Below are 11774 nucleotides of genomic sequence, written 5' to 3'. Positions count from 1 at the left end.
TGATTATTCTGTGGAATTCACTGCTACAGAAGGCTGTGGAGGCCAAGCCTTTGCGTATATTTAAAGCAGAGGTTGGTAGATTCTTGATTAGCAATTGCAATTAACAATGGTCAATGGTTATAGGTAGAAGGCAGGAGAATGCGTAAGATTTACTAGAATGTTACCTGGGTTTCAGCACCCAAGTTACAGGGAAAGATTGAACAAGTTAGGTCTTCATTCTTTGGAGCGTAGAAAGTTGTGGGGGGGGGGGTGACTTGATAGAGGTATTTAAAATTTTGAGAGGGATAGATAGAGTTGATGTGGATAGGCTTTTTCCATTGAGAGTAGGGGAGATTCAAACAAGAGGACATGAGTTGAGAGTTAAGGGGTAAAAGTTTAATGGTAACACGAGGGGGAATTTCTTTACTCGGAGAGCGGTAGCTGTGTGGAACGTGATTCCAGTAGAAGTGGTAGAGGCTGGTTTGGTACTGTCATTTAAAGTAAAATTGGATAGGTATATGGACAGGAAAGGAATGGAGGGTTATGGGCTGAGTGCAGGTAGGTGGGACTAGGTGAGATTAAGCGTTTGGCACGGACTAGAAGGGCCGAGATGGCCTGTTTCCATGCTGTAATCGTTATATGGTTATATGGAATGGGGTTGAGAGAGAAAATAAATCTGTCATGATGGAGTGGGAAGGTAGATTCAATGGACCAAGTGGCCTAATTCTGTTCCTATGTCTTATGGTCTGGGGTGCTAGCACACGTTTTATTTCTCCTTCCATTAATAATGTTCTCTGGTATGATTCTAAGGGCTTCTTATTCTGTTGTGCATTAATTGAGCACTTGTCTGTTAAAAAGAATTCTATTTTCATTTACATTGTTGCTAACTACAAGCCAGACACTTACTTACCTGATAGACTCATGTAGCTGAAACTTTGACTCATTCTCACTCTTTAATCTAGGGCACTAAGGCAAGCTTAGACTTTGACTTCTTCGGCACGGGGATGATGGTGGCAGCCTTGAAGCACATTGGAACGGTGGCGCTGCTCAGGGAGATGTTGAAGATGTCAATGAGAACATCTGCTAGCTGGTCTGCACATCCTCTGAGCACTCTACCAGGGATGTTGTCTGGTCCAGCAGCCTTCCGTGGGTTGACCCTGCACAGAGTTCTTCTCACATCTGCCACGGTGAGACACAGCACCTGGTCATTTGGAGGAGGGGTGGACTACCTCGCCGCCTCGTCATTTTCCACCTCAAAATGAGCGTAGAAGTTATTCAGCGCATCTGGGAGGGAGGCATCACCCGCACAGTCAGGTGATGTTGTCCTATAGTTGGTGATGTCCTGGATGCCCTTCCATATGCGCCACGTGTCACCACTGTCCTGGAAGTGGCTGTGGATTCGCTGGGCATGTGCACGCTTTGCCCCTCTGATGGCCCGGGACAGTTTGGCCCTCGCCGTTGTTAGAGCTGCCTTGTTGCCTGCTCAGAAGGCGGAGTCACGGGTCCTCAGCAGCACACGCACCTCCGCGGTCATCCATGGCTTCTGATTAGCGCGGGTAGTGATGGTCTTGGACACAGTGATGTTGTTGATGCCCTTGCCAATGTAGCTAGTCACTGATGCCATATACTCCTCTATTGGTAGAGTCGCCATCGGTTGCAGCCTCCCTGAACATGTGCCAGTCAGTGTGCTCAAAGCAGTCTTGAAGAGCAGAGATGGCTCCTGCTGACCAGGTTTTCACCTGCTTCTGAACTGGTCTGGAGCGCCTGACGAGCGGTCTGTATGTTGGGATTAGCGTAACAGAGATGTGGTCTGAGTAACTGAGGTGGGGATTAAGCCACTGAGGTTGATTTAGAGTTCTGAAGAATAAATTCTCGTCTCTGTCTCAACATGGGAATTTGTCAATCCTTCACACCTGGGTGCTGTCATCTGTCAGCACACACAGAGACACAGAAAGAATCAAGAAAAAATAATAAATAAATAAATAAATAGATAGATAGATAGATAGATAGATATATAAGTAGAATGAGAGGATGAGTTATAGAATCCTTGAAAGTGAGTCCGCAGGTTGTGTTTCACTGATCAGTTGAGAGTTGAAGTGAGTGAGCCTATTGGTTGAAGGGTAATAACTGTTCCTGAACCTGATAGTGTGGGACCTGAGGCTCCTGTACCTCCTGTCTGATGACAGCAGTGAGAGTGGTCTTGATGATGGATACCGCTTTCTTGTGTTAGCGCTCTTTGTTGGTTATTATTAGGGCAGCTTTTGCAACTGTTAGCATGAAACCCGTGCCGTGACATAGCTTGCACTTCAAAGCTTGTGGCAATTTCTGCTGGAACTCCAACAGTTACAGATCCGAGCATGACACAGACGCTTCTGTAGATACTGTCCAGTCATCATCCACACATGAAAGATGACCCTTGTACAGAAATTCCAGGATATATATTTGGTTCTGGTAACAGATATCCATCTAGCAAGCTCATAATCTCTCTCTTATAACTGTTGGCATGCAACAAAAACAGAAAATTCTACTGAAGTCAACAAATATGTTGTCTCAGTTTCATCAACTAATATGTTGCCTCAGTAAATTTGCCCTTAATCAGGAGCAACAAATACAAAATGCTGGAGGAACTCAGCAAGTTAAGCAGCATTTATGGAAGGGAATAAAGTGCTGACAGTGTGTAAAAGCCTGTGCTGTATAAATTCTGATGAAGGGTCTCGGCGTGAAACATAGGCTCTTTATTCCTCTCAGTAGATGCTGAATGACCTGCTGAGTTCCTTCAGTATTTTGTGTATGCTGTTCTAGATTTCCAGCATCTGTAGAACCTCCTGTGTATTTGCCCTTAATGCCAATTTCAATATAGAAGTCTACACAGAAGGTCCAGCAAAACTTTACAGTCTACCTTTAGCATAAATAAATGGTTGATCCTATGCCTCAGTCATAACCTCCTGTTGGTTCCAATATCTCAGCTTTGAAAGTACTTAGAGAATGAGCGTGTCAACATGCTTAAACGTTTCCCACATCTGCAGTGACATGGATTCTTTCCTGACTTCTAGTGTTACCTGTGTGGAGTTTGGACAATTTCCCCATGGTTTCCTCTGGACCCTGGCATTCTTGCACACTCAATAGACATGTATATATAACAAAGTGTATAGAACCCTTTGACCCACAATGTTGTGCTGGCCTTTAAACCGCAGTAAGACCAATCTTAGTGTCTTTATTTCTATTAATTTTTTTATTGTTCCTAATATATCTATTTCTACCACCACTTCTTGGCAGGGTGTTCCATGCACCCAGCACTCTGTGCAAAATCCCTGACATTCATCTATACTTTCCTCCAATTACCTGAATATTTTGCCCCCTCATATTAGTCATTTCTGCCCTGAGAAAAAGCCTCTGGCTAGCCACACAATCTATGTGTTTTATCATCTTACACACCTCTATCAAGTCACCTCTCATCCTTCACTCCAAAGCGAAAGTCTCTAGCTCACTCGACTCATCTTCCTAAGTCATGCTCCCTGATCCAGATAGCATCCTGGTAAATCTCCTCTGCATCCTCTCTAAAACTTCTACATCCTTCCTATAATGAGGCAACCAGACTGAACACAGTATTTCAAGTGTAGTCTAATCATGCTTTATAGGATAACAACATTTTGAACTCAATCCCCCAATTAATGAAGGCCAGCACATCATATATCTTCTTAACCACCCTATCAATTTATTGGCAATTTTGAGCGATCTATGGATGTGGACCCCAAGATCCCTCTGTTCCTCCACACTGCCAAGAATCTTCCCATTAACTGTACTCTGTCCTCAAGTTCCACCTTCCAACGTGAATCACTTCACACTTTTCTGGGTTGAACTCCATCTGCCTGGGTGTCTCGGGTTCAATCCTGGCCTCCACTGTTACCTGTGTGGAGTTTGCTCGTTCTCCTTGTACTCCTCTGTACTCAGGCACTCTTGTACGTCAAATAGATGGATTGCTGGTTTAATTGGCCATTGTAGGTGAGTGATAAAATCTGGGTAAAGATGAGGGAATTAAAAATGGAAACACGTGGAAATCTGCAGATGCTGGAAATTCAAACAACACACACAAAATGCTGGTGGAACGCAGCAGGCCAGGCAGCATCTATAGGAAGAAGTACAGGCAACGTTTCGGGCCAAGACCCTTCATCAGAGGAGTGATTCCATTCATCAATGGGTTTCTATACTCTTCATTTAATTCTGTGAAATTAATTTCAAGATTTCCAGGTTTTTATTGGATCACTTGGTTATTCCAGAATGCAGTTTGTTATATTCAAGGTTGGTGTGAGGATTGGAGTAGAGAGAAAAATCTTGATACCTGGTCCAAATGGACCTTCTATAGTCAATCAAGTAAACCTTACCCCGGTGAATTCATTAAACCAGTTCATCACTGAGTTAATAGTCTGCACCTTAGACAATTTATAGTTGACATTTGTCACAATTCACAGAAAGTAACAAAGTCATAAAAAGACAGAAACACGAGAGATTTTGCAGCTGCTGGAAGTCCAGAGTAACACACACAAACTGCTGGAGGAACTCAGCAGGCCATGGAGGAGAATAACCAGTTGACAGACGAAGCCATTCAGTTCCTGAGATTTTTCTGCCATTGTATAAGATTATGGCTGATCTTGTCCCACCTAGATTTCCCTCATGGATACCTATATGAATCTCCTGTACTTATCCCCATTTCCTGTGATTTGCTTACTATCTACAGTACAAATCAAACATCAGTTCAATCTCAACATTCTGCTGAATTCCAGCAAGATCTCTCCAACCCTTTAAAGGAGAGCAGTCAGATCACCTCATCCAAAGAAAACTGAGCCAAAAACAAAGGAGTTAAAGCCCTGGGAAGGATCAGATGTGGCTCCTTGTGTTCTTCACTGAGAGTCACTTTCCTCAGACTGACACTGAATCTCTCTCAGAACAATTGCTTTGGATCATTAGCAAGCAGCTGACTGTATCTCTGATTCATTCTTCAGTTCCTGCATCATTTCATTAATCATAAAAGCTTAAAATATTGAACAGCAAACAGTAATTAAAATTTTGGTATTTTGTACTGAAAGACATCAGTTAGCCAAATTTTTAGACGGGGTGAAAGGGAATTGAAGTGTGAAAGTTTTGGGTCAAGCAGAATTCAGCAACACTGTTTTTCACTGGTTCAGATTGATGCAATAAATATCTAAAAAAATGTTATGTAAAAACAAAAATGTGTATTTATGTAACATTTCATGCATGCTTTGGATGGCTCAAAATGCTTTACAACAAATAAAATGTAGTCACTGCTATAAAGTAGGGGAATGCAGTCAAAATTATACATACAATATGATCTCAGACACTGCAATGTGCTGACATCTTCCAATTTGTTTCTCCCCACTGATGTCTTACCTCCATTTAGGGTCCAAGCAGTCCTTCCAGGTGAGGCTTCACGCTTCACCTGCAAGTCTGTCAGGGTCATCTGCTGTATCTGGTGCTCCATATGTGGCGTCCACTACACCAATGAGACCCAGTGCAGACAGGAGGACCACCTTGTCAAGCACCTTTGCTTCGTCAGCAACAAGCAGAATTTCCCTGTGGACAACGTCTCCTATCAGATTCCTTCTTCAGCCCTTTAGCTTTTCAACTTGTCACCTCCCAGTTTCTCACTTCATCCTGCCCTCTCCCCCCCACCCACCCACTTTCCCGCTCACCTTTACTCACTTATTACCTGCCAGTTGGTGCCCCTTCCCCTCCCCTCCCCCACCTTCTTATTCTGGCTTCTTTCACTCTCTTTTCCAGTCCTGATGAAGAGCTTCGGTCCAAAATGTAGGTTCTTTTTTCCTCTCCATAGATCCTGCTTCACCTGCTGAGTTCCTCCAGAGTTTGCGTAAGCTGGAGGAACTCAGCAGGTCGGGCAGCATCCGTGGAAATGAGCAGTCAACGCTTCGGGCTGAGACCCTTCATCAGGACTGAAGAGGGAGGAGGCAGGGGCCCCATAAAGAAGGTGGGGGGAGGGTGGGAATGAGAAGGCTGGTAGGTGCCAGGTGAAAAACCTATCAGAGGAAAGATCAAGGGGTGGGGAAGGGGAAGCAGGGAGGAGATAGGCAGGAAAGGTGAAGAAGGTATGTAAGGGGAAAGCACTATTGGTAGAAGGTAGAAGAAGGTAGAATCATGAGAGAGGTGATAAGCAGCTGGAAGAGGAGGCAGAGTGAAAGTGGGATAGGGGAAGGGAAGGGGAGGGAATTACCGGAAGTTGGAGAATTCGATAATCATACCAAGGGGCTGGAGACTATCCAGATGGTATATGAGTGTTGCTCCTCCAACCAGAGTTTGGCCTCACCATATCCGAATGGGAATGTGAAGGAGAATTGAAGAGGGTGGCAGCTGGGAGATCCTGTCTGTTGTGGCGGACAGAGTGGAGGTGCTCGACAAAGCGGTCCTCCAATCTGCGTCGGGTCTCACCGATGTAGAGGAGGCCACACCGGGAGCACCGGATGCAATAGATGCTCCCAACAGACTCACAAGTGAAGTGTTGCCTTACCTGGAAGTACTGTTTGGGGCCCTGAATGGTGGTAAGAGAGGAGGTGTAGGGACAGGTGTAGCACTTATGCTTGCAGGGATAAGTGCCAGGTGGGAGATCTGTGGGGAGGGACGTGTGGACCAGGCAGTCACGGAGGGAATGATCCCTGCGAAAAGCAGAGAGGGGTAGAGAGGGAAAGATGTGCTTAGAGGTGGGGAGTTCCTCCAGAGTTCTGTATGTGTGACAACTTCCAATTGTTTTGTAGATTAAGGGACGAATGTTTGCCTGGGCAATAGAGATAATATCCTTGGTGCCCTTCAGAGCATTGCAAAGGGATATTTTACATCTGTGCTGAGGGATCTTAGTTTATCACCTCAGTCAAAGCATAGAGCTGTTGACGATGTAAGATTCTCTCAGTGCTGTACCGTGGAACCAAGCTACAGATTCAAATGGAAGTGTGTCACATCTGAAGGTTAATGGCTAATAATGCCAACAAAAAAAAACAGGTCAGAAGTTATTGGAAATGCAAGGAGCACTATGCAGAGTTCCAGTCTTGAGGTGTTTTCTCCGTCGGGTAGGAATTCGGCAAGAAGACGTTTGTGGTCAGATTGGATTTAGTGACAGAAATGTGGATGAGTTAGAGGTCAGGTCTGAATCTAGGCCTCTGCTCAGTGCTCGAAGGCCAGTGACATGGATATGCGGCAAAGGACATCCAGAGTCTGGACCTTCACACTGCGCTAGAAGGTCAGTCATTATGGACATGTGGCAGAGGACATCCATGGATTTCAGGCTGCCCAAGATTGTTGGGTCATACAGATATCCGTGGATGTTGAGCTTTCCCAGGATTAGATGTCTGGTCAGTCAAGCCTGGAAGTCAAGTCCTGATGTTCTGTGTACCATCGTTGGCTATTTTGAGAGCTGATACTGAAAATCAAAGCCCAAATGTCCGTAAGGGAAAGGTGGGAGTCATCACTTAGAAGATGTACAGCGGGGTCCATTGGTAACTGTACCCCCATTAGTTCTGTAAGAGTACTGATAACCTTCCCCCACAAACCAAAAACCCCTGGACATTCCCATACAACATGTATAAAAGAGCCAACGTTTCTGTGGGGCAAAATGGGCAATATGGGTCAGGAACCAGTCCCATTTGATGTCTAATTCTCAGTGTTAGATATGCTCTATAACAAAATCTCAAATGTATATACCGGTGATTTGGGGACAACACACATTCACTGAGATTGTCCCCTCTGGTCTTAGACTCCTCCACCACAGAAAACAAACTCTCCACATCCACTCTATTGAGGCCTTAAAATATTTGGTAGATTCAGGTCCATATTTGGACCAAGGCTGTGAAGAAGTCTGGGATATTTAGTTCCATACAGGACACCAGTAAACACATTATTGATGATGTGAGATCTTGATGCATTTGTAATCCAGAGTTTCTTCAGAAATTAAGAATGCATAGAATCTTTTGCTCACAGTCATTTTATCAAGTGTTACAAGAGAAGAAAGTAAACAAGAGAGAGCTGAGAGAACAAAGACAAGACAAAGAAAAAGCAGTATTAGAGACTCAGACTAGAGATTACAAAATTCTATTGATACCAATTAACCTATAAAATAGCCAGAATCAAATAAAGTGACACCTGCTAACATTGCATTTGCCATTTTAAATACTGACTCAACCTTCAAGTTAACCTTTAGGGAATCCTGCACAAGGACTTCCAAGTCCTTTTGCACCTCTGATTTTTGAATTTTCTCCCCATTTAGAAAATAGCCTATGCCTTTATTCATTCTACCAAAGTGCATGACCAAACACTTTCTGACACTATATTTTATTTGCCATTTCTTTGTCCATTCTCCCAAGCTGTCCAAGTCCTTCTGCAGACTCCCTGCTTTTTCCACATCACCTGCTCTTCCACTTTGTATCATTTGCAAACGTGGTCACAAAGCCATCAATTTCATCATCCAAATTGGTGACACATAACATGAAAAGAAGTGGTCCCGATACCAACTCATACAAAACGACACTTGTCACTAGCACTAACCCTGAACCAATCCCCTTTATTCTGGATCTTTGCCTCCTGTTAGTCAAACAATCTTCTATTTGAGAAGGAGAAGGAGAGACTATGTTCCAATGTATTGGTATTTCAGTGGCATAAAGGAAATTACAATGGCATGAGAGGGGAACTGGACAAAGTTGACTGGAAAGGGACACTAGCAGGAAGGACTGCAGAGCAGCAATGGCTGGAATTTCTGCGAAAACTAAGGGAAGTGCAAGACAGATATATTCCAAATAAGAAGAAATTTTCAAATGGAAGAAGGACACTACAATGGCTGACAAGTGAAGTCAGAGCCAAAGTAAAAGCAAAGGAGAGGACATAGAAGGAAGCCAAAGCTGGTGGGAAGATAGAGGATTGGGAAGCTTTTAAAAGCTTGCAGAAGGAAACTAAGATGGCTTTTAGGAAAGAAAAGATGAATTAGAAAAGGAAGCTGGCAACTAATATCAAAGAAGATACTAAAAGCTTTTTTAAGTATATAAAGGGTGGAAAAAGAGTTGAAGGTAGATATAGGAGCAATAGAAAATGACACTGGAGATATTGTAATGAGAGACACAGAAATGGTAGAGGAACTAAATGCATATTTTACATCAGTCTTCACACTGGAAGACATCTGCAGTGTCAGGGAAGAGCGTCAGACAAGTGAAGTTTGTGCAGTGAAAATTACGACTGAGATGTTGCTCAGGAAGCTTAATGGTCTGAGGTTGGATAAATCTCCCAGATATGATGGAGTGCACCCTCGGGTTCTGAAGAAAGTAGCTGGAGAGATTGTGGAGGCATTAAAAATGATCTTTCCAGGATCAATAGATTCTGGCATTGTACCGGATGACTAGAAAATTGCAAATGTTACTCCACTATTTAAGAAGGGTGGGAGGCAGCAGAAAGGAAACTATAGACCTGTCAGCCTGTCATCAGTGGTTGGGAATTTGTTGGAATCGATTGTTAGGGATGAGATTACGGAGTACCTGGAGGCATGTGACAAGATAGGCCAAAGCCAGCATGGTTTCCAGAAAGGAAAATCTTGTCTGACAAACCTACTGCAGTGTCTCGAGGAAATTACAAGCAGAGTAGACAAAGGAGATGCAGTGGATGTGGTGTACTTGGATTTTCGGAAGGCCTTTGACAAGGTGCCACACATTAGATTGCTTAGCAAGATAAAAAAAAAACAATGGAATTACAGGGAAGTTACTAGCATGGGTGGAGCATTGGCATTGGCAGAAAACACAGAGTGGGAATAAAGGCATCCTATTCTGGCTGGCTGCCGGTTACCAGTGGAGTTCCACAGGGGTCAGAGTCCGGACTGCTGCATTTTACAATGTATGTCAATAATTTGGACTATGGGATTGATGGATTTGTGGCTAAATTTGCCAATGATACAAAGATAGGTGGAGGAGTGGATAGTTTTGAGGAAAAAGAAAGCCTTCAGAGAGACTTAGATAGTTTAGGAGAATGGGCAAAGAAGTGGCAAATGAAATACAATGTTGGAAAATGTATGGTCATGCACTTTGTTGGAATAAATATATGGGCTGACTATTAATTAGATGGGGAAAGAATTCAAAATGCAGAGATGCAAAGGGACTTGGGAGTCCTTGTGCAAGATACCCTAAAGGTTAACCTCCAGGTTGAGTCGGTGGTGAAGAAGACGAATGCAATGTTGGCATTCATTTGTAGATGTATAGAATATAAGAGCAGGGATGTGATGTTGAGGCTCTATAAGGCACTCGTGAGACCACGCTTGGAGTATTGTGTATAACTTTGATTTCATTTTTCAATCTTTTTTATTGATTTTCAAATAAAGAATATACAAATCGAAAGAGGAGTTTAACAAGTAGATAATATAAAAGATATATAAACAGCAATAGTAAAAACAGAAAGTATATAATATCAGAATCAAATAGGTAATATATTATGCTGTTATATATACAATGGTCAGAAAGAAATTACAACTCCTCATAGCAATCATAAAATAAAAGATTGGAAATTTTATTGATAGAGAAAAAAAAACCCACTAACTAAACTGAAACAAAAAAAGAGAAAGAGAAAAAAAGAGGAAAGATTGGGCAGTCCAATTGAGGATAAACTTAAAAAAAAAAGAGAGAGAGAAAAAAACACATCCTTCCAGTCATCTCTGAACCTTCATGGACAAGGATATTTTCCAAAGACAATAAAGAAAAATAAATAAATAAAGGTAAATTAAATCATGTGAAAATATTGAATAAAGGGTCGCCAGACTTGTTCAAAATCAAAGGATGTATCAAATGTCTGGATTCTAATTTTCTCCAAGCTTAGACATGACATAATGGAGGAGAGCCAATAGAAAACAGTAGGTGGATTCTTTCCAACGTAGCAAAATAGCTCTCCTAGCCAGTAAAGTTGAAAAAGCTATCACATGTTGGGCGGAAGCAGACACTTTCCTCTGGAAAAATCCCAAAAATTGCTGTGAGTGGATTAGGTTGAACATCCATATTTATAATTTTAGATAATATTCTAAACACATCCCTCCAAAAATTACTTAAACTTACACATGACCAAAACATATGAGTTAGAGTAGCCGCTTCTGTGTTACATCTGTCACAAATAGGGCTTGTATTAGGAAAAATATGCACCAATTTATCTTTGGACATATAGGCCCTATGTACTATCTTAAACTGAATTAAGATGTGACGTGTGCAGATAGATGAATTATTGACTAAATAATAAATTTTACTCCATTGATTATCTGAAAGTGAATGTTGAAGTTCTACTTCCCAGGTACGTTGAACCCTATCATTAGGTGACAAGTGAGCATTCATTAACTGTTTATAAATGATAGCTATTAATCATTTTTGAAAAGGTTTAAACTGAAAAATAACATAAGCCAAATTTAAAGAGCAAGCCAAGGGGTAATTTGGTAAAAAAATCACGTAAAAAAATTCCTAACCAGTAAATACCTGAAAAAATGTGTATTAGAGATATCATATTTATCCATTAACTGTGAAAAAGACTTGTAAAAAAAATCTTAAAAAGTTTTTATTCCCTTAATTTTCCATGTTAGAAAAGCTTTATCCCAAGTTGATGGTTTAAAAAAGAAATTAGAATAAATATTACTAGAAAGTAAAAAATCATTTAATTCAAAAAATCTACCAAATTGAAACCAAATTTTTAAAGTATGTTTAACAATAGGGTTAAGAGCTTGTCTACCTATTCTGGAGAGCGAAAAGGGAAGAGGAGCTCCTAATAAA

This window comes from Hypanus sabinus, chromosome 1 (assembly GCF_030144855.1).
Source record: "Hypanus sabinus isolate sHypSab1 chromosome 1, sHypSab1.hap1, whole genome shotgun sequence".
Taxonomy (NCBI): domain Eukaryota; kingdom Metazoa; phylum Chordata; class Chondrichthyes; order Myliobatiformes; family Dasyatidae; genus Hypanus; species Hypanus sabinus.
Note: the sequence above shows the minus strand (reverse complement) of the source record.